The sequence below is a fragment of the Morone saxatilis genome, unplaced genomic scaffold (genome assembly GCF_004916995.1).
Source record: "Morone saxatilis isolate NCDOM2014 unplaced genomic scaffold, NCSU_SB_2.0 Contig16, whole genome shotgun sequence".
Lineage (NCBI taxonomy): Eukaryota > Metazoa > Chordata > Actinopteri > Moronidae > Morone > Morone saxatilis.
Window position 1 is genome coordinate 6,223,487 of NW_023339718.1, and position 22,915 is coordinate 6,246,401.

The 22,915-nt window shown below is 40.3% G+C and overlaps 1 long non-coding RNA gene across 1 annotated transcript in view; it reads right to left on the reverse strand.

Annotated features, from left to right (window-relative positions):
* Positions 1–22,915, reverse strand: part of LOC118325982 — a 37,633-nt gene that overhangs the window by 10,398 nt on the left and 4,320 nt on the right. The window contains exon 2 of the long non-coding RNA XR_004796616.1: positions 12,401–12,496. This is a non-coding gene — a long non-coding RNA (uncharacterized LOC118325982). The remainder of the gene's footprint in view (positions 1–12,400; positions 12,497–22,915) is intronic.

The window sequence follows — 22,915 nt, forward strand, 5'->3', positions numbered from 1 at the left end:
TCTCTCTCTCTTTCTATCTCTCTCCCTCACCTTCACTCTGTCTCTAAAAACTCTTCTATGTCCACAAGTCTCAATCGTTTACTGAACGGAAACCAAATATAAGTAATCAGCCAGTGCCAAACAATGGTAACTGTTAACCAAAATTTAAACAATAGAGCACAATCTGAAGACACTAGAGCATGAAGAATAAACAATCACAGCAATGATGACAGAAAATAGCTATTGTCCAATAGTAGTACTTTTCATTCTTTTGTGTCTATAGTCTGTACAGAAACAAAAATGAATAATTGTGTCTCCATTGAAGATTCACACATGCGACTGTTTGTGTACATGTGAGTGGACCCAATAAGTGTCATGTTCTCACCTGACAGACACTTTGCCATCTCAGATGCGAGTGTTAGTAGGATGTGGTGCGTAGAATCTACACCTACCAACATTGTGTTGTGTGTGCATTTAAGTGCATGTGTGAGCAAAAGGATGTGGTGCTTTGACAATGGAGAGCCCCAGGCTGCTGAATACTTGAAATGACCTTGAACCTCAGCATTCTCCATTCCCATGGCTGCAGGGACGGTGAGCATGTCTGTATGTTTGTGCATGTGTGTTTGAGAAGAAGAACAATGAGGCTTTGCACTTTGTCTGTGCACATAACAACTCTTCCAAAAATTTCAAAAGAGTCAAAATATTTCCACCAGTGAATAATGTAGGTGAGATTCCACGGCCATTAAATTTATGAATAAGTTAGTGTTGCGCTCTACAAAAGAAGACGTTTAAAATATTTTGTAACAACAAAGACGTTTTAAGACATCAGAGTGAGCTATCCACTTCCACACACTACTCCCAGCCTGCAGTGACTGTATTTGCTCCCCCTACATCCAGCAGAGAAAGAGGCTTGCTCCATACCATGTCCCCTACTGTGCACACAGGCTACAGGCAAGCATGAATGTGGCTGATCTGGACATGGCTTAAACACACAGACACTGTACACACAGGATGGTCCCAAAGCACAAAAATACACAATCAAACAGACACACATATATGTGCACGCTGATGAAGAGGACTTGGTGGGTTAAGAATGGCAGTAGGGGGTAGGGATGGCGAAGGGAGACCCAGCAAGGGGTGGTAAAGGCCATGTCACCGGGCCCTGCTTGGACACAAATGTCAGCAGCATGACTACCTGTACATGGAGACCCAGCAGTGAGAGAGCACAGGAGATAATCAAGAAGAAACGGATAAAGAGGAGAGGAACAGACATTACTGCTGAATACAAAGGAGATACAGAAAATAGAGAGAAAAGCTCCACGATGTAAAGACCATATTTTGAGGTTTAAGAAAAGGATTTTACCTTACACCTATGATTTAGAATTTAAAAAAAACCCAAACAGATAGATGTTACAGTGCAGAACACAAACTGTGTCTTTCATCCTTTGTGTGGTTTCTAAATGATTTCAGAAAGGGACAAGGAGTTGTCAAAACAAGACAAAGGCATCCTCTATCTATGTGAAACAATTTTAAATGTTAAAGGTTGTGCGATGTTAGTGACATCCAGCAGTGAGATTGCAGATTGCGACCAACTGAAACTCCTTGACTCAACCAAGCACAAATGAGAAACTACAGTAGTTGTGAAACACAAGAAGCCCTATCTAGAGGCAATGTTTTGTTTGTCCGTTATGGGCTACGGTAGAAACATAGCAGACTCCACTGATGAGGACCCACTCCCTCTGTAGATAAAAACAACTCATCTTAAGGTAACAAAAAACAATTCTTATTTTCAGGTAATTATACACTCGTAAAAATATGAGTATTATATTCCATTTCTGCCTACAAATCCTCCTAAATGTTACACACTGCACTTTTGATGTATTTGAATACTAATTGATCTGACTTTATTAATCAAAGCAAAGCTCTTCAATGCAACATCAACACATAAGGTTTTTTTTTCCCAAAATCTCAGTCAGATGCATTACTCAGACAGATGCAATACTGTGTGCACCCCTCCCTTTTATGCCCTATGTTACCATTCCTGTTCCCCATCCATTAGATGTTGAACATTTTAACTTTCAAAGTGGAGAGAGAACACAATGCCCTCTGCAGCCTAAAAACACTGAATACATTATAAGCATTTTGCACTTGCACTTTAATATTCCAACAGATACAAACAAACAAGCACGCATATAGTATACACTGACTCTGAGGAAAATGCAATGCTTTTTTCACTCTTTTAAAGGTCAAAACTCAAACCAGCACTATTCTAAGGCACTTTGAAGACCAACAAAACGCTTCCACACATGCACTCAGTGTTAAAAGAGATATCCACTTTACAGCTCCTCATGTAACAACAGGAAGTATGTACATTGTGATACATTTTCATTTCATCCATACATTAGTGAAGGAGTTAAGCAGGAGCCTTGTACTTAATGTACAATGTAATCAACATGTTTGTTTTTTCTATAGGTACAAACTGCATGAGTGTAGTGGGACTCAACTTGAAATTGGAAATACATGCACAAAAACACAGACACACAAATACAAACACGGACACAACACAGCCAAACACATTCAAAGGTAGCAATTAAAACTTATATTCCAAAGGACAAGAAAAGGAAAAAATCAAGCATTATAATACATGAAATAATCTATAATTCCATTTTAGCATTACATTGTGCAGTGGAGAAAAGGTGAATAAGATATGAATTCAATGTGGTTTTGACTCTCGGTTTTACATACATGATTAGGGGTAAAGAAGACATCTCTTGCAGACAAAGAAGAACCATTTATTATGGTATTTGTATCATTTTGTTTTCTATTCATACTGTAAATATTGTAATTGTGTCCTACGCACAATATATCAAGAGGAAGATACACACTAAACAACCCAGCGTTCAAAGCATTTGTTGTCAAGGTAAACGCAGATGGAGAAACGCAGATGGAGAAAGACCTTCATCATCTTTAACCTTCCATAACAAATTAACACAACAAAATTCTGTTTTTCAATTTCTTGTTGGGACACGGAAATCTCTGGGCGTTTTGGTGTTTTATCGGAGCAGCACAAACGTACAGTCATGCTGCTCTTCTTGTGCTTAAACTTCAGTCACCATGTGTACTGATGAATCAATCTGCCTCATTATTGAAAACAAATGCCAGGCATTGTTTATAAGTTGGAAAAAATAAAGGCAGGATTAATTGTTTTTCAAGACTACAAGATCTTTAGCCAGTTTAGCAGATCAGACAACTTGATACTTCAAATGCAGTCTCTTTTAGGTGAGAAAAGTAAAAATCTTGAATAATCGTGACAAATATGAAACATCATTCTGAAGGAAATGTGTATACAGATTAAAAAACAAAATGTATTCAGCACTGTATTATAAACACACACACACACACACACACACACACACACACACCATTTCCAGATAGCTATAGGGTTTAAATGCCCTGGCAAACACACCAACAACAGATTCCCTCAACACAAACCCGAGGCCACCTTCCTCTCAGCACGCACTGTCTGCAGAAAAAAAACAAGTCCTACATCCTGACTCTTAATACAATTTTCCTTTCTGCCCTTTTCTTCATTTCCTTTTGTTTCCTCCATTTCCAACCTCTGCCTGGAATCACAGCAAAGTTCCTCAGTGAAAGCAGTGTATTCTACTCATCACCGACACTTTTACAGATCCTCAGCCAGACAGTGGTGATTTGTGCCTGTGTTAAGGCAGAACTACTCCTTGCCTCTTTCACAATATAGATTGCTACCATTATCTGGAGCCATTCCTCTAGCTGACACAAAAAAAGAAGAAGAAAACATGGGGGGAAAGGATGAAGGAATTTCACCCAACCGCTGTATGAATTGCTGATGGGACCTGAGTGACAATTTGGTATGCAATTGTCAGTGTCAGTCACAGACATTGTCATTTCTGATTCCCATCCTGTGGAGCCAAGCTTTAGTGGGTACAGTGTGTTGTCAGAGGACAGTTTTCCATTGAGGAAATCCAATCAACATCACAACGCTTTTATTGGTATAGCTGATGGGGACTAAATAGGGTTTGGGGATTAATTCAGGTTTATATATATGCTATTACATGTATGCACACATTCAAACATGCTCACACTAACATTTTGCATTGAGCCAGGACCTTTGACTATAGCGGAACCTGACTAATATTTCAAATAATGTGGAGTGAATGTGGAGGAAATGCAAATTCAACACTGTCTCCTTTCACATTGAGGAATTAAATCAAAGCTTTTGTGGCCGCTGGGCATTGAGGGTGGGAAAAAATGGCGAGGCGAGGGGGTTCCTTGGGCCACTCGTTTGGGCTGTGAATGAGCCAGTGCCCAAGCGGGAAAGATGGTGTGCCAGTGGTGTGCTCTCCACTAATTGATTGCCTCTACTAACAAGAGCATAATGTATTCTATTGTGATCATCTTTTGCCCATGTTCATTAAGCCAGGAAGCAGCGTGATCTTTTCTTTTTGTCTCGCTACGGCCCCTTTTTCTCTACGCTGCTCCTCTCATCCCCTCCTCCCAATCCTCTTTTTCTTTCTTTCTCCTCTTCTCTCTGCCCCCCCTCTCTTCCGCACTGGATGGGAAAGGTGATGCAAAGGTGGTATGACAGCCAAAGCGCCCCTCACCATCCCAAATGTAAAAATGAAGAGGAACAAAGGACAGATGGAAGGAATAGAGTAGGGTGCTGGTAGGACGATGCAGGAAGGAAGTATGGATGAAAGGACGAGAGGAAAAGACAAGGACGAGAGATGATTGCTGAGAAGGTAGAAGAATATGAAAACAAAAGAAAGATGGTGGGAAAGGAAGACACAATGCCAGTGTGGAAAAAAGATCAAGAACAGAGAAGCACCTCTCATCATCTCCCTTCATCCCTCTCTTTTTCTCTCTCCCAACCCCATCCTCTTTTCCTGTCAGGTTCCTACCCACTCCTGCTCTCCCCCCACACCTCTTCTTTTTACCCCCCTTCTCCCCTCTTGCCCCTTTTTCACCCACCTCCTTCCCGGCCTCTGCTTCTCACCCCATCTCTGGTTCGCTTCTTAATAAGAGCTGGCGGGACAATAGTACCATTGTTGCCCATGTTTGGGAACCCTGGACTGAAACAATCGCTGTTTACCCAAGCAGTGGCACAGCCTGGACCCTCTCCTTCATTACAGCCGGGCCAAGTCTGATTAAGTCTGTTCCGCAAGTGCTACAATAAGCCACTGAGCCAGCCACTACAACTCATCCACTCTCCTCTGTCTTTTTGCTCTCCCTCCATCTCTTCCTCCAACACTTCCTCCCCTGTCTTTCTTCTACAGTCATAACTTTATTTGGATTTCCTCCCTCTGTATATGCCTGTCCCTGCTTCCACTTGCTGGCGTTGTTGCCCTCTGATTTACATATTGTTCATCACCAGTGACCAGGAGAACCACATTTACCACAGGAATATAAGAGAAAGAAATAAACACACAGAGGGAAAAAGGGAACTGAGCAGATATGGTGTATAAATGACAAAGTATTTCAAAAACCATTAGTTGAATCTGATCTATTTTCAAAATGACCTTCATAATCTAGGACAAAGCTAATTTCTTTATTAAAAATTCCCAGTAGGTTTGAACATGCTGCAGGCAGTGGAAATATGACTGACTGCGAGAAATAAGAGAAAACTCTCTTTCCATAATGGTCTCAGATCATAAAAAAAAATTGGCATGGAGGTAGCGTTATCAAGCTGATGCTTGTGGCGGAGTCGCACTGAATCAGTGGATTGAAAGCCTTTTCACTCAACCACATCCCTCAGCTCTGTGGCTTGTAACAGAAGTATGCTACCAGCACTATGCAAAACAGCATCATGAATATGCGTAATTAGGTGGGACTGGTGTAATTTTTCTGGGTTATGGGATGTGACATTTGTGGGGCAGGAGCATACATCAGCGTAAGCACGACTGACAAACGCATAATCCCTTTCTCTGCAATAAGGCATTTCACACTTTGCAATACAAAATATACAGTTTGGTTTCATACACTTAAGAGCTGCATGCAAAAATGCACAAAATCATTCAGGTAAACTTACACACAGTCATGCATGCTAGACATGCCCAGTTGGACACATGTGCCATAAAGAATTAAAAAATCTTTGCATATGAACGCGTATAAACCCTAGTTCACAGCCCATTTTTAAAAAGATGTTGTGTACAAATACCACAACAACAGATGACAGATTTACTACATTTGTTGTTTACCATTGAAAAATAAGAAAATAATAGTTAGGTTGTGTCTAAAAGTAGTAGAGATGAGGAAATCAAAGGGACACAATTACTCAATGATAATGGAGGAAACCTGAAATAAATAAAGAAATAAAACAAAATCTGGCCCAGCCTTGGAAGGCACAAAGACTGCTATTGCCAAGCAACAAGGTTAAAAGAAGACTGATACTCATGTAATATAATATACTACTAGATATCAGTTGGTATGCGCTTTAGACATTGTTGTTAGTGACCAAGAAATTCAGCTCAGCTGATGAGAGGGTCGAATCAAATTTCTCTCCGCAAATAACTATGAGGTAGAGAAATACCTGGAAATCTGGGAAGATTTTCTGCTTTTTTACACAACACATCTATTATAATATATGGTCTGCTTTTTTCTTTTTTCCTTTTTTTGCATTAGTATTCAATTCAGATGAACCTTCAAAAGAACTGAACATGTGAATGCACAAATAAGGACAGGGACATGGGCATAGGTACACTTACAAAAGCATCTATTAATAATTGGATCATATTCTTACACAACCAGACACACACACACACACACACACACACAAGCATGCACACTTTCAACACACCTCTCTAGCTCTTCAGAGAGAGCCAATTTATAGATACTGTACTGAACCCCCCTCACCACCTCTCGCCTCTCTCTTTGCCTTGCCATGCCCCTTTCCCTTTCCCCATTCACCCATACAGACACAGACACACACACATACAGGCACACACACACACAAACACACCGGCACGCACACTACCCTGCCACAATCCACCGCCCTGCCACACATACCGAAGGGGAGGACACATCCCTCATAGCACCCAGGAAATTAACTTGACATTTGATGCAGACAGAAAAAATATATTTCAGTGGGGGGAGGAAAAAAAACAAAGTGTACCAAAGCAGAGATAGCATAAACCCATCCCTTGTTCACCCTTCCCCACCCCACCCCCCTTAAGCCCAGGGACGCATTCGAGGGGGATTTCAGCGATCTGCAATGCAGACGCCACTGGGTGCCCACGGAAAAATGAGCTTCATCTTTTGCCTGTCCTTCTCAGTGTATGCTGTCTGTCCCTCTTTGTTTCCATGTTTTATGATGCCGGCGCTCCATTTTCATATTCATTTCCCCTCCCTACGAGTTTGTGTCTTTCTATTTTGGAGGAAGTTGAAAAAAAACAGCATTGGAGGACCACTTGGTTGTGTGTGTTTGAAATTAAGGCACACCCTTTAAGCCACTCCGTGTGAATACAAAAATACAGACTGAGGATGTTTTAAATTGTTGTTGCCATGCCATTTCTTTCAGTTTAGCATTTATCTTCTAAAATTCTGGCCACTGATACATCCCTTTGCTGAGCTGTTAATTTCAAACAGCTGTGTAAATCTGGGTTAATCACTCATAAACATATGTCCAGTGGTTGCAATTTTGTACAAAGCAATACTCAGATTATGGTGCGCTTACAATTTTAATACGAGCAGACTAGAAAAAAAAGTGCAGTGTGATCTTGCATATGTGTGATAAGATTAATGATAGCATCAAAGGCCATGTAGTAACCTCGGCAAGGAGCCCAAACACCACGAGCGAGTGCAGGCCACAATTAATACATCATTATGCACTGCTACATTTTATACCCGTGAACACACACAACACACAGCAAGACCGCCGACCAGCTAGTGTCTGTCTCAATATCCCCTGCATTAGACATGCAGGAATGTTAACATCATTATGCACAATTGTGAATGTCTGCCTGTGCCCTCCCCCTTTTCTCCCCTACCATATTGTGTCTGCGGTTAGTCCACGTGTGTGTGTGTGTGGTTTGTGTTGGAGGGGTGCAGTATTTATTTTTTTGTATGCAAGTTGAAACAAATTACTAGATTGTCGTATGGCTATGAGAACCTCTGAATTTGATATTGTTAAACCATGTCTACATTAATATCAACATTTTGCCAAAGGAAGTGATGCAAGAATTACCTTCATGGAAAAAATACATGCTTTTGAAAACGATTCATTTTTTGTGTTAGGATTGTATTACATAATTCTAGGATTTTTCTACAAATTAGGATTGAATACAAGTTTTGAATTACATTGTTATGAAACACACAACGCTGTTTTAAAAACCACACACACACTTTAAACACTCTGCAGTGCTGTGTTGTATTATGAATTATAAAAATGATGACACATAATTTCGAATGAAAGCAAATTGACCTTTAACTTTTAAGCACACAAATGAATCTTTTTGCACTTTCTGTGCTGATGCATTTGTGATATTGTCCTGATGCAGTTGTAATATAGTCCTGATGCAGTAAACCTAGTAGTGTTTTAAATATTCATGGTGAGAACCTAAATCAAATATCCAGGAAAATAAATATGAGCATATTTTTTTTTCCTTTCATGGCAAAATGAAAAAGGAGACTGACCTAGTTTGTCATTACCTAATTCCCCCCACCCAGTTACTGAACACATTTGTGAAAATGTCACATGTTTGATAAAGTTTACGTTTTTACTGGTAGGGCGCGGAGGCGTGGGGGAGACTTTCATTAGTGTGGGTGTTACTAATATCTGCTCTGCATTTCTCGGAGGCGGTGCGGTCAAAATATTGCATCATCCCAACACACACGCACTTACTGCAAAGCTGTTTGCAGCCATTGTATCACATATGCATTCACTGTGTATCAGAATAGCCTCTTGAATGAACAATGCATTTTGTTGCATCATAAAAAATTAATTTCTAGCAAAAAGGAAACAACACAAAGCAACATATTGTTTAGGCATTGTGAGTAAACAGATATATCCAGTATTTATTGAACAGAGGAAGCTCTACAAAGTCTTACTTTTATGCCAAACACTGTGAAGAAGAGATCTAAAATCAGATTTGAAACCAATATAATTTTAGTTATCTGCCACAATTTAAAGGACGATTGTCCAGCAAGTGTTGTATACAAAGTCCTTGGCATCCCTCTGCTTATACAAACTCCCCTCCTGCCACCTCGCTATTCCTTGCTGCCAGCGATTTGCATTCATTTGCATGATTTTTCAATGTGCATATCCTTTGTTCTGACTGTATGATGATACAGAAAAAACCCTCCCTACGCAGCGCTATTACACAGCCCGCTGAAAGCTACTTGGATATTAAATTTAAAAAAACCTGTAGTTTTATCTCTTTTAATTATAAATTGATAAGAAGAGATATCCCAAAGAAAACAGACTCATCCCGTTGTACACCAATGATAATGTAGTGCATCAGAATGAGGGGGAAAAGATGAGTATGTTCTAGTTTTGTGGGATTTTTGAACAACCATTGAAAGGACATATTGTGCTATCGCTAAGAGGCATGAGCATCTGCAATATATAGCACGGGGAAAGAATTGCATCCAAGCATGAAATATAGAATTACTTGACAAATAGGAAATAGGAAAATTATAGATGGAAACTAAATCATTGAAAAGAAAAAAAATACCAATACAATATTTTCATAAATAATGTACCATTTTCTCCCTCAGTTGCCTTTCTGGTTTTAGTCATCATTTATAATTGTTTGCTACTGTATTTCCTGATCATAAAGAATTATGCCTTTGCATTCACTCACCTATCTTTACTGTACGAATTGTTCATTTTAATGTTTGTGAATGGACCTATTGCATAGTTTTCCTGTATATCGGCATCTTTTGTTCTCTGTTGTTGTTTTATCTGTGTAGACAAGATGCACACACACATGCAATGACGCTTTGGCACTCCTTAATCATGCAGGCACATGCAGACGACTTCATTAATCGCTGTGGGCTAGCACTGATGATACAGAAGCCAGTCTACAACACTGGAGGGTTTATATTCACAAATGCGGGCACCACATTATAAATACTCACCCCCGCTGACACCCTAATAGTAAGCAGCTGTACTCCAAATATGCATGTCTGATAGATGATTATGAGTATAGCATAGGAAATGAGGCGATGCAATGTAAACAAACTGTACTGTATTATAAAAATTATGTGTTATTGTGGGTGCCTATTTAATATTCAGCAAATGGTACCAAGGTAAAGTGGAATGTAACCCTTCAAAAATATCCTTGCCCTCATTTCAATGGAAACATTTCCTGATATCATCAAAGTACATCTGTATCTGCAAAGATGAAAAGCTGTCCTAGTTTCCTGTTTCAGCTTCAAACCCATGACCCTGCCATATTCTGCACACAGGCAATGGCTGATGGGGGGTTCGATGTTACTCATAAGAAAGCCTACCTTTCTAACTAAATAATGCAAAGTCAGGTATAGGGGTCTGACGACCCTGACACACTTTTAGGTCTGGGCTTTTAGCAGAGATGTCTATCTAAGGTGATAGCTCTGTATGTATAGAAAATGTTTGCAAAGATGCTCCACAGATATTGTTACTGTGTGTGTGTGTACTGTATCTCATTGGATCATCTAATGAAATCTATGACTATTGAAACCGATTAAAATGAGTGAATTCAAATGTCTTTTTAATGCTGTTCGGTAACGTGTTCCTATCTCAGGTAACAACTTCTTCTTTGACAAGGGTAAACAAGGTTTTCATTTTACCCCTTTGACATCTTTTGCTCCAACCTGATTAACAAGATCAACAATGATCCTGGCTTCACTCAAAGCAGTAATCCTAAATATTAACGTGAAATTATGTTGGAATAACAATACATAGAAAGTAAATATAGAAAAAACACCAATATATATTGCTATGTTGGCCAAAGCATTAATTCTATACAAAAAGGTAATTTGTGGAAATGTACTGCAGAGTTCGCAATAAGACGTCATCTCTCTGTGGTATAGATGGCTACAGACTTGAGCACTGACTTTTCCCACCCAGTGACTTGCCCTGCCCTTCTAATTGGCCCTTCTGAGCAGTCCACCAAATGTGTATGAGTATTGGGAGTAATTAGGACGAGTAACACCACCGCACACTGAGGCCCTTGGGCGCTGACATACCACCTCTTCTCCTTAGCCACTTTTTTTTTGCATCACCAAGAAAAAAAACTTCTGACTCTCAGAACTCTCAACACGGGACATATAAAGTCACTGAAGTCTTTTCACTTGGTTTCATTTTTTCATACCAAAGGTGCCACGGTGCGGGTTCTTACCATAAAGAGCATAAGCATGGCATAGTACCAAGTGCTACTTTATACTTACTGCTGACAGTGACAGATGTCAATAATTTCAGCTAAAATGGGGTCAAAGTTGAAATAAAGAAAGCGCAGATGGTAATCAGCTGCTATAATAAATATTTCCCTGTCATGAGAAAGCTCAGCTCATTAAAATGTTTGTCTCTCTTCAATAACATAAAATGTCAGATGTAATAATGGCTGGAGGTCTAATTGATAGAGCAAGATGTCCTGCACACAACGCAATGCCAGGGCGGAGGGCAATTACTGGAACCGCATGGATTCCAATGGCTAGAGGAAATTTTTGTAGTCACTTCCTGGTTGTGGCTATTGTTGGTGTGTGTTTGTGTGTTATTGTGATGATGAACAGTGAACAGTAACCTCTGTTTCCCCTGTGCTTCTTGTCTTTGGTATGGACCACAGGGCAAAGAATGGGTCATGGGATTTGATATTGCCCCCGATCACATCGCCTGAGCTCCCTTCAAACTGCTGTTATTCTGTTTACTGTGTCCTCTGGACCACTACTAACATCTATGCCTTTATCCAACACACACATGGGCTAACTTTGCTGCAGGCAAACAGACACACACAGACACAGACTCACACATCAGCAGAGATAGGCACAGAGGGGAAAAACACTCAGTCAAAACCCCTGCCAACAAAGAAATTTGTCTGTTCCTGACAACATTTTCAATATTAACAATACAATTAGTATTTAAAATTTCAGATAAATAAAATTGATATCATGAGTCCAGTAAATAACTTAAGAGATTTATACATTTGAAGAAAAAAAAGAATGAGCAACATATTGCTATAATTAGTTTATTTTTTTTGTCCTTGAATTACCAGAGGTCACAGTAAATCAACAAACACTGAATAATTTAGTTTCGGTGTGATTAGATTAAATGTGGGTTGTTTCTATTGGCTAAATGTTGACATGTTATTGCACATACCTACACATTTACTGTAGCTCATAGTCTAATACTGAATAAACACACACACACACACACACACACACACTTTACACAACCCAAGCTCACCTTATGTGGGTCCAGTTGAGAGCAAAATCCCAGAGATCTCATGTTGACCTCTACTTCCTGCTGCCTGCAGTTCTCCACAGCTCCTTTTCTCCATCACTGCAGCAACGAAAGACATACACACACGCAGGGAGTGAATACGTTTACCAAGCGGTAACCTTTACATGTTGAATAACTCTTCTTGAGCAAATCACAATTAACATGTTTCCACAAAAAAAAAGGAGGTGAAAGTAAATGCACATTTATATGGTAGAAGAAGGAAACAGAGGTAGCATTTACCATTGCTAAGTTTACTTGCAGGAATTCAAATTGGCAATAACTTTGTGCAAATGTTGTCTCAACCTTTACACTTTGCCACAAATAGCAAGTCAAACTTGAGCCATTAATGGCACATGAGCAGCTGGTTTTCAGATCATTTGAAGGTCATGGGAGGTATGTTTTTTCATACTTCAAAATATTAATATGAAACCTTGTTTAAATGTTAACTTAGAAGTCTGAAGTTCCATTATTGACGTATAGATAGTTAAATATCTCATATTAAAACTGGGATAATTTTGGTTTGAGTAGTAAAGTCTTCTTAATTGTGGTGTATGCCAACACTGTTTCAGCAGCCATGTTGTTGAACCCAACCACCCTCAACCTCTGCCTCCTCTAACTGGAGTGAGGAGGTCAAATGTCAAATGTCAAGGCTAAAGGACAAAGCCATTTGAGGTCAAAAGTAACCATTATAGATTGTAGCAAGGTTAGTTCAAGACATAATTTTTTACCTCATACAGCAATATGCCAATGAACTTGAATGCAACAATTTTTGTTTCATTTTTTTTCTTTTAATTTTTTACCTTTTAACCCTGTAAACAGATGTGACTGCTGACATTCTACTAATGTGAAGACATGTTTAAGAGAACCCAGTCAGAAACTGGTCAGATGTCAAAAATACTGTATTTGAAGAAGAATTGCAAAAAGTGCACTTTTGACATTATGAAGATTTTTTTTTTTGCTTTATTCAAAGTCTATTAAGAGTTAATTTTCTTTTCATGTGGAGGTTATGACTTATTATGAAGATATATACAGGAATATAGGGTATATGCATTTTCTTCTGGATTGATTTCCTGCTGTGTTCCCAAGTGACTGTGAGGTTCTTCTGGCATGTCAATATCAAGCAGACAGATGCCACGTTTTATTAGAGCTCCATATCAAAGAGCACACACTCATACACACACATAACCACACACTTGCACTTTCACTTTCACTGACACGCACACTGTCAGGATGCCACTGTTCATGGTAATAATCAATAATACAACCACACAAGATTCTTATGATTTAGTTCTTGATTTTATTTATGCTTTTATTTCATCAAATACAAACTACAAAAATGCATTAAAATCAAGGATCCTGGAAAAAAACATGAATGTCAGACAACCATAACCTTTAAATTCAATTAACACCTCACGAGTAATCCGAACCAATAAAAACAGTTAGGATATCTTTATACGGGGCATATTCTCATACTCCCCATTGCAATGTTCTACACTGTTCTGAGTGTGTTTTGCGGTTGTGTGGCAAACCAATGTGTGTGTGTGCATGTGTGTTTCTAGCCCTACGGCAGGGTTTAGGGTAACTATACAGCACTCCCCCCTCCACCTTCACCCCGTTCCCTTTGCGGCTTGTGTGGCTTGTCTCATCCCATCTCCCTCCTGCTCCTCTATCTCCCTCCTCCGCCCCGCTCCCCCCTATCCCCACCACCGCTCTGCTTCTAGCCTACATGTGTGTGCAGGGTGAGGGGGTGGTGGAGGTGGGGGGGGCCTACATTGACGACGGCAGTGCCAAGAATCAACCCCTGCTTTTTCGCTTTTTTCTAAAGCAGCAGAGTGGTGATGCAGATGATGCCAAATCTAATGCAAATTGCTTATGTATACGTATACATAAGCACACACACACACACACACACACACACAAGAGAACATAAAGAGACCTAAAAGGATTATTTTTGTAGAGGAAGAATTATGCTTTAGCGAGTTGCACTGATTTTAAACACAGTGTAAGAAATTAGAAAAATGAGAAAAACTACATATATCTTGATTTAAGTGATGCAGCACTGACTGTGCCTTTCTCACACTGTGTGACTCCTCACCAATTGCACCTACCTATATGACAAAAAGAAGTAGTCATAGAACAAAAGCATTTCCTTTACGAGAGGTGTGTCTACTCTCCACCCTGGTGGATTTCAGTGTTTCATTATCCAAAGTCGAGGTCTGCTTTGCCACCCAGCTCCCCCATGCTGCCTGTCTCATTTCCTCCCGGTAACAATCCATTAGCCAACGCCAGGCTCAAACATGCAGCCGCTTAATTATTCTCACTTCTTTGGCAGCACGCCGGGGCGTACCACTCATCAGAGGAAACAGGGAGGTAGGGTAGGGGAACAGCTGATATTGTATTTATACTTTATGCATGTAAAAAGGGACAACAGGCTGACTATGCAAGGGCACACAGCTGACATACTGTAGACGAAATGTCCACATACACTTCTAGAATTTGAACATGACGACTTCCAGATGAATCATGAATACACACACAGCAATATAGATGTACCTACAGAAACAAATGTACACATCAACAACCAATTTAAACCAAAACTCTAATTGTAACAATAGTCAAATACCTCCGATAACACACTTTCCTCAGCTGGTTAGCCGCATATTTGTGTGTGTGTCTGTGTATGTGTCAATGCCAAAAAATGGGGATGATGTGTGTTATAATTCATCTTGAATAATTTCCTGCACATTCTTCTTTATACTATGCCTCAGGAGCACTTCAGGATGAAAGGGAATGCTAATGTTGTGTCTGTATCTCACTGAACAATGTGTGTTTGTGTGCTGCATGTGTGTGTGTGTGTGTGTGTGTGAAGGTGTGAAGGTGTGTATGCCCGTGTGTATGCCGCCTCACTAAACACATTTATGGTAATTAACAGATAGGGGAGGTCAGCTACAGTGTGTGTATGTGACAGTGAGAGTAAGTAAGAGAGAAGGAGACAGCAAATGATAGCAGGAACAGTATAGCGCTGATTAACATAAATCAGCAATACTGTTACCGACTTTTCTTTCTCTGCTCTATAGCGTTCCTATTGTCATTTTTGGTGTAACAGTTTGAAGAAAGGTATCTCCCAAAAAGAGCTAATTTTATCACTAACTGTTCACAAAAAGTAAAATGCTGCACCTTTATCCATTAGGGCCTGGTAAGTACACTGATACCTTTGTGATATGTACAATATGTTGAGTTTTTTTCTATGATGTGTGGGACTTTAAAATGGCAAGCCCTGGTTGAAAATTACAGCATCAAATAATTTAATGTTTAACACTGTAAATAAACACATTAATTCATGTAACTTGAAATATCTTCAAATTGAAATGTGTGTGTCCCATTACAATGTTTTGTCAAACTGAACCCAGTAAAAGCCAACCTACAAATTGTTTCTTGGGCTGAAAATATATAGAAATGGTAAATTGAAATTCTTAATATATTAGCAAATACCAGTTTGGTTCTAATGGCCCTGGTGCTAGTATTAGCGCTCGTACCCAATAAACGGCGTGCAATAGAAAGCTAAACACAGGCCGATCTCGTAGGTGACAGTAATCGAGGGAATTAATACATGCAAATGAAATGCTCAGCATGCATAGCTGCCAATGACAGTAATTGAATAATTGACTTTCAGAGCTCTGTGTTCCTGTCCACATATCACACTGAAATTTGTATGCGTTAATGTGTATGCGTGCATGTGTCTATGCCAGCGGACATTTTAGGTCTACCCTCCTCACACTCTCACTACTGCCAAACGCCTTAAGATGGTGGCACCTTGAGGCAGAGAGAGACACTCATAGAGAAAGCCAACCTCCTCCTCCCTTTCCCCCTTCTTCCACCTCGGGTCCTCACGACAACACAGGACAGGCCCCCCTTCCTAACCCTTAGCCCCCCTAATAAATATTTAATTCACCCCTCTCTAATAAGGATATTAGGCGAGTACAACCCAGCCCTGGCGTATATGCATGAGTCCTTTCTCATCAAATTTACATAAAAGGGCCAGATGCTAATGCGAGCGTAGCAACTACTGCTCACTATTCTATATGCACTGGTACTGGCTCCCCAGTCTGGGAGCCCATATAATTTAATTGCCGAACAGCATATATTTTTCAAATGGTTCCCCGTATTCAAATTGCATCTAGGCCTCAATACCATATGCTTTACAGAGAGCAAAAAAGACAGGCATATTTTAATTGTAGTCACGGCGCGTCTACAGTATTTATGCTTATTTAATGTTTTCTGAAGCCCCCTCCCCTTTTATGAAATGGTACATAATGCAGGCGTGCTTATGCATAATATGAAAAAAGACGAGAATCTGGATGTTCGGACAATGAATACAGGTACGTTGTGTTTTACAGAGCTTGTTCAAACAGGGATTACAATTTCGATAATAAAAGCCAATCATTTCAACAATAAAAGCCACTAATTTTGACGATAAAAGCCAATTATGGTTTGGAAACTATATTATGCTGATGCTGATACGCTGGAGTTTACTAATGGGAAATTGAGAGTGAAAACAGTGAAAGACAATTAGCTTTATAATTTAGAAACAAGTGCCTTGATATTGACAGACTATGGACATACATAAAGTGTACTGTATATAAAAAACAACATGCAGACCACTTAAATGTGGAGTATAGCATATGGTATGTTGAGACTGAGCGCCTCGATGTTTGTAATTAATAGAAGATGAATAATGCAATGACACGAAATATATTATTTACACCCTTTCATCTTCGAGGGAGATTCAAAGCATATTTCAGATGCAATTATACTAATTTATTTATAGTGCATAGTATTTGCATAATCAAAAGCCAGCGGAGCACAGATATCCTAGAAGACAGGCTACAGCCAGCTTTAGACATGTAGTGCAGGAATAGCATTTATGCACACAGCGTTATTGTGCACTGCTGCTGCCACAGTACTGATATCTAATCATGCAGCTACATAGCTGAAAGTATATTGTATTAGCTGTTAGCATCATTACCACTGGCAATATAGGAAAAAGTGCATAATGTGGCATTTCCTTCGTATTCTACCTAAAGTGCTACAACTTGCTAGAATTTGTGTAAAATGAAAACATGTTGACTGCAAGTATCATCAAATGACAATTTGTATTTGTTTAGCATTTAAGCAGCAATTCCCAGCTGTCTTAAATGTTGGGGTATCACAAACATAATTCACTTACACTTTGTGATTCAATATCAATTATTTTACCAACATGTGTATACACTTAAAAATATGCCACTATGTTATCTTAATAATGTCTCCAGATTATTGTAATTATATATATATATTTCAAAGAATAAGGCCAGTTATCCTCGTCAAAATAAAATAGTTACAGAACTCTAGGAGGTTTTTTTTTTCCTCCTTGCTTGTAGATTGAACCTTTTTGCCAAACAAGTTTGATTGGTCAGTGCTAAAATATAAAAGAAGAAGAAGGAGTTGCTGTGGCAGACTAACTAGCAGACTGATGGAGTTTTTCAATTAATAAGGCAGCTTAGGGCAAAATATAGACTAAGGTGTTAGCAGTATAAATTTTATGACAACCAGATTTTGGCTTCACTTTGGCCTTACATTTTGCAACTGTCAGCTTGATGGACAATTAAGGGAATAAACATGAGCTCAAAATTTTAAGCAGGCTGACTATATTTACAGATAATCATAACATTCGTCTTGGAACATCTCTGTCATGAAAGTAGTGTTTCACTGACACATTTTCTTGGACTCATTTTTAGTTTGAAGTTTCACTTATTGCTAAAACTGTAAAAGTTTGACTATGTGCCTATTAGCTGCATATTATTCTGTGTGTTGTAACTACCAAAGAGATTTTAATACCACAAACACTGAATACTGTCGTCATTCCAGACAACAACAAACCTACACAACACAGGCAACACAACTCACTTTCAAACACAAACACAGTGTGTTACGTATGGAATAGATCTGTGACAGTGCGTAAGAGACCAAGGTGCCTGTCTGACATGTCGCCCATGCATATCCACGCAGTTAGCTGAAGGGGAGGGCCATACAGCGTGGCAGAGCACAGCATGCCCGCTGGTCCCCACAAGACGCTCAAGTGGCCATGCATGATGTCATTAAAAAGGGCCCAACCATGACATTCCTCAGTGGATTATTGGCAAGTTATGGCTGGCTGGTCTGTTATGGAAAGAAGTCGATCAGATCCCTGTTAATCGACAATGACACCATTAGTGGAGCCAATGACACCTTTTGAGTGTTTGTGTGTGTCAGTATGTGTGTAAAAGACCAATATAGAATGACTAATAGACTCTGTTTTGCCTTATATATAAACCGTAGCCTCAGACTCTCACAGTTCATTCAGCCGCTAAATTAACATTATGACCTCAATTTATGGAGGAAACTAGAGAAACATAAGCTATATCAATTAACCAATGCATGTGCGGTTACCTGACAGGAAACACTTATGAACACTATAATATGTGTCTACATTGAGCCATGGAGACAAGGAGTGGGTGGCATTCTAGTTTCTTGCATGAAGCAACACACACATGCGCACACACATACACACACAATCACACACGCTCACAGAAACCAGGAATCTGTCCTGCATTGGCAGGGGCTGATGCTGCCATGCGCACGGTGATCTCACCTACCGTTGCCGTGGCGACACCAACCAGAGGGAAAAGCCTTATTGTGTGTGCGCATGCGTGTGTGTGCTTGTGATTGTGACAGAAGCTCGAGCTTGGAGGAAGCGAAGGAGGAGGAGGAGAAGGAGGGCCTACAGGAATTCACATTGTGCCTGGCTTGTTTAAGGTTTATGCCTCATTCACTTACTACCTTTTATCAGGGAGAATACTGAACCAGCCCTTTCAATTATCAAGGCAATAAATTCAGTATGGCGGTGTTGTTAAAAAAGCAGGTCAGTGCTTTAATAGGCAAAGGGCTAGTATATGGGAAGGGAAAGGCTGTACGTCAATTACTTTGCATACGCTATATTGTAAGACAAAGATAAACACGTAGGAAAACATGCAGCGCTATATGCATACATGCTGAAAAGCTGACAGGCACACAGACGCATGCGAGCATGCATACTGCACGCAAGCATGTAAGCTTCACCACTACTCTTATTTCTCTTCAGGCAAACAGCCAAAATAAACTCCCCTACTACCAGCTGGTATTGTTGAATTCTATTAGTGATGAAGAGCTAACTCAGACTATAGGGGTCATCTGCTCATCAATGGGTGGCGGTGGCCTGGCTTGCTCCACAGCCATGAATGCACTGAATTCATTACCCCTGGTGCACAGATGGTGTCTGGCTGCCTGTCTCAAGTTCAAGTTCATGTCCAGGAGACACACACAGAAAGACAGAGACAAGGCCCAAGCCAGACAGACAGACGTTGTTGACTGAGACACAGCTATTGTTCCCCCTCATCAACATGATGTAGTGGCCTCACTAGCTATCCGAGACGACTGGGTCAGTTAATCGTAGAGACACACGCACAGGAAAGCATACACACATGCAAACACAGACACAGATACGTAGATGCGCATGGAGCCTCTCGCCCTATCACAAGCCTCAGGAAGATGAAAATAGCTCCGCATTTCTGCTCACTTAACCTGGATAAAATAGTTTGGAATGTGGCTGCTAATACTGCAGATGATGCTTCATGGTAGTTTCTGAATATGACAACTTTTCCTACTGAAAAAGAAGCCATATTTGTAACCACTTTGTGATTGCAAAACAATCTGGGAGAAGGCCGCAATGAGTAACAAAAAATACAGCCATGCAACACATATATTAACAAGTCGTATGACGACTATATTCATATCCTTTGTCTGGCACAGAAATTACCCTGGGCCGATACATATTATGAACCTGCTACTGCACCTGCCATACACAGCACAGAGGCACAGGGGAAGCACATAAAAACCCCGGGCACGCTCACATAAAATATGCTGATTGCCCATCCAATGAATATGAAAACACCTTCCATGGTCGCCATGGTTTTGTTACTCAACATATCACGTGACAACAATGGCTGCAGTGCACTGTATGTGTGAGCGTGGAAGGAGGGCACAGCCAAGCACGTAGCCCCCATTTACTGAGGAGAAGGAAAGGGGACTGTCACCACCCATTTCTACACGCATAGTCAAATCACACGCGTATATTTATAAATATATGGAAATGGGGCGCTGTGAAATGAATGGCAGGGCCTTTCTTTCTCAGCAACATGCTGTATAGCAGGAACACTTCTATAAATAATATACTGTAAAAGCATACTTTTGGCCACCACACACACTAGAGGACACAATTCAGACTGATTAACAGAGACACAAGGAAGAATAGAAATGCACCTTTACAATGCACCTTTATCAGGTAAATTTGAATTGTAGATACGGAAGCCACGTCATCATCACACACAGAGAATACACTTTGTTATTTTTAAGAACTCAAGGCAGCAGTGGTTGTCAGTGTTCATAAAAAGCACTAATGTGAACCAAATTTGCTCAATCTCCAGAGGCAGGCAGTAAAGAAAACGCAAACTGCTGCCAAACCACACTGCATCTCTCCACTATGCAGCCCAGGGATACTGAAAGTGGCGGAGGGGGGAGATGCATGCAAGTGTGATTTGTTTGAGACATGTGATGATGCTCTCTCCTGGTAACAGTACATCTCAGCATTGCATTGCATTTCCTATTGACTCGGTGGACTAAGGGTCCTTTTTTGCTTTGAAGGATGGACCTACAGGTTACTATTGTGGAGGGATGATTCAAGCCACTGATATCTTGTGTATACTGACTTAAGCCTGTTGACCTCTAAAAATGTACTGAATCTGTGAAGTATAAACATACATTTTGCTGCAATTTATTCTTTAACTGAAGAACTGATAAAATGATCCACTGTCCTGAGAAAATAAATAAATAAAAACACTATATTATGTACAGCTTTTGTAGGAAGCATACTGCATGTGCTGCTGTAGAAAATGTAGTGAATGATATAAGATGGTGGCTTAGTTACACATCCTAAGTTTTTCCTTTTCTGGGTTGACAGTTAGTGTGGCCCCCAGACTTGAAAACAGTGTTCCCTTTCATAAAGCTGGACGACGATTTCAATCGACTTAACTGGGGACAATAAGACTTGTTTTATTCAGCGCTGCTCGGCCCAAATTGTGTTCTCAAATTTTCTTTCGGGTAAACGACCCGGTATTGTATGCCGTCTTTGACAGGGGTCGGGAACAAGAGACACTAGTTTTGTCTGACGGTGTGAGAAAGTCGGCAAGAGACCTTTTCAGCAAAAGGCGGTGTTGAATTCAGCCACAGTGGCTCTCTTCAACACTGCACTTGAATAATCCTCTGTTGCAAAATAGCCAGCTTCACAGATTTCTGAACATATGCTGAACTATGACTTAATCAGGGGAATCATTTTGGGAAACCTGAAAATTGAACAGACAAGCACACTTTCGAGGAGGGCACAATGAGTGAAGATAGAATTTATTCTCGAATTGTCAAATCCTGTCGTTAAAATGACCAGGCCTGTTTTTAAAACACGTGGTCTACGCCTGAAACAGCCTGTGACAGATCCAGCAATCGTCAAGTGCAGAACAGCCACCTCAAGCTGTGTGTGTGAGTGTGTGTGGGTTGGAAAAATAAAAATAAAACTACATGACTTATTTGTGATCAGGTAAGTGCAACACAGCTTTAAGTGCAAAACTTCTCATTAAAATTAAATTGTATTATAGCCAAATAAAATATACTATTTTTTGTTCATATTTGAGAATATGTCCTTCGACCTATAAAAATATGTGTCATTATAAGTGAGCGTTGGGTTTACCCTTAAAGCACAAATCAACCAATATTCCACTAACTTTCCCACTTAAATTTTTTTTATGTTGCAAAATAGCCTGCTAATAATATGCTCCTGACTAATTTCCCTCCCAGCAACCCTAATCTGAAATCGCTCTCCGTTCATGGTCAAGTTCAAATACAAACAATGCACCTAGATGTCACCTATTCATATGCCCCAGACTTCTTTGTGCAACATCATCTGCGCTGTTACTAATTCTCAGGAGAAGTACAACGCCTGGGTCCGCGCTCTCAAGTGGGGCCATGTAGGATTACATAGTTGCAGCACATCCCTTTCAAATTCATAAACCCGCATAGTTTTAAGATAATGACCCAAAGTCCTCATTATCAGTACAATTGGCGAGACATTACGCATTCAAGACCGTTACTACTCCAAGTTTAGGAGCGCCGCGTCGGCTGGCGCTGGGAAACGTCGCCTCTTTCTTTGGGGATGCAGATGAGTCTGGTGCACTTGACGTCTTTTCATGACCCCTGTCGGCCCCCATCCCCCCTCCCAGCCCCTCCAGGCCCTCACGGCGCTGTCTGTCATATTGGGCCGGGGCATGGCATTGCCACTTGCCCCACCGAGCGTGGGAATGGGATCGTCCAGTCGTT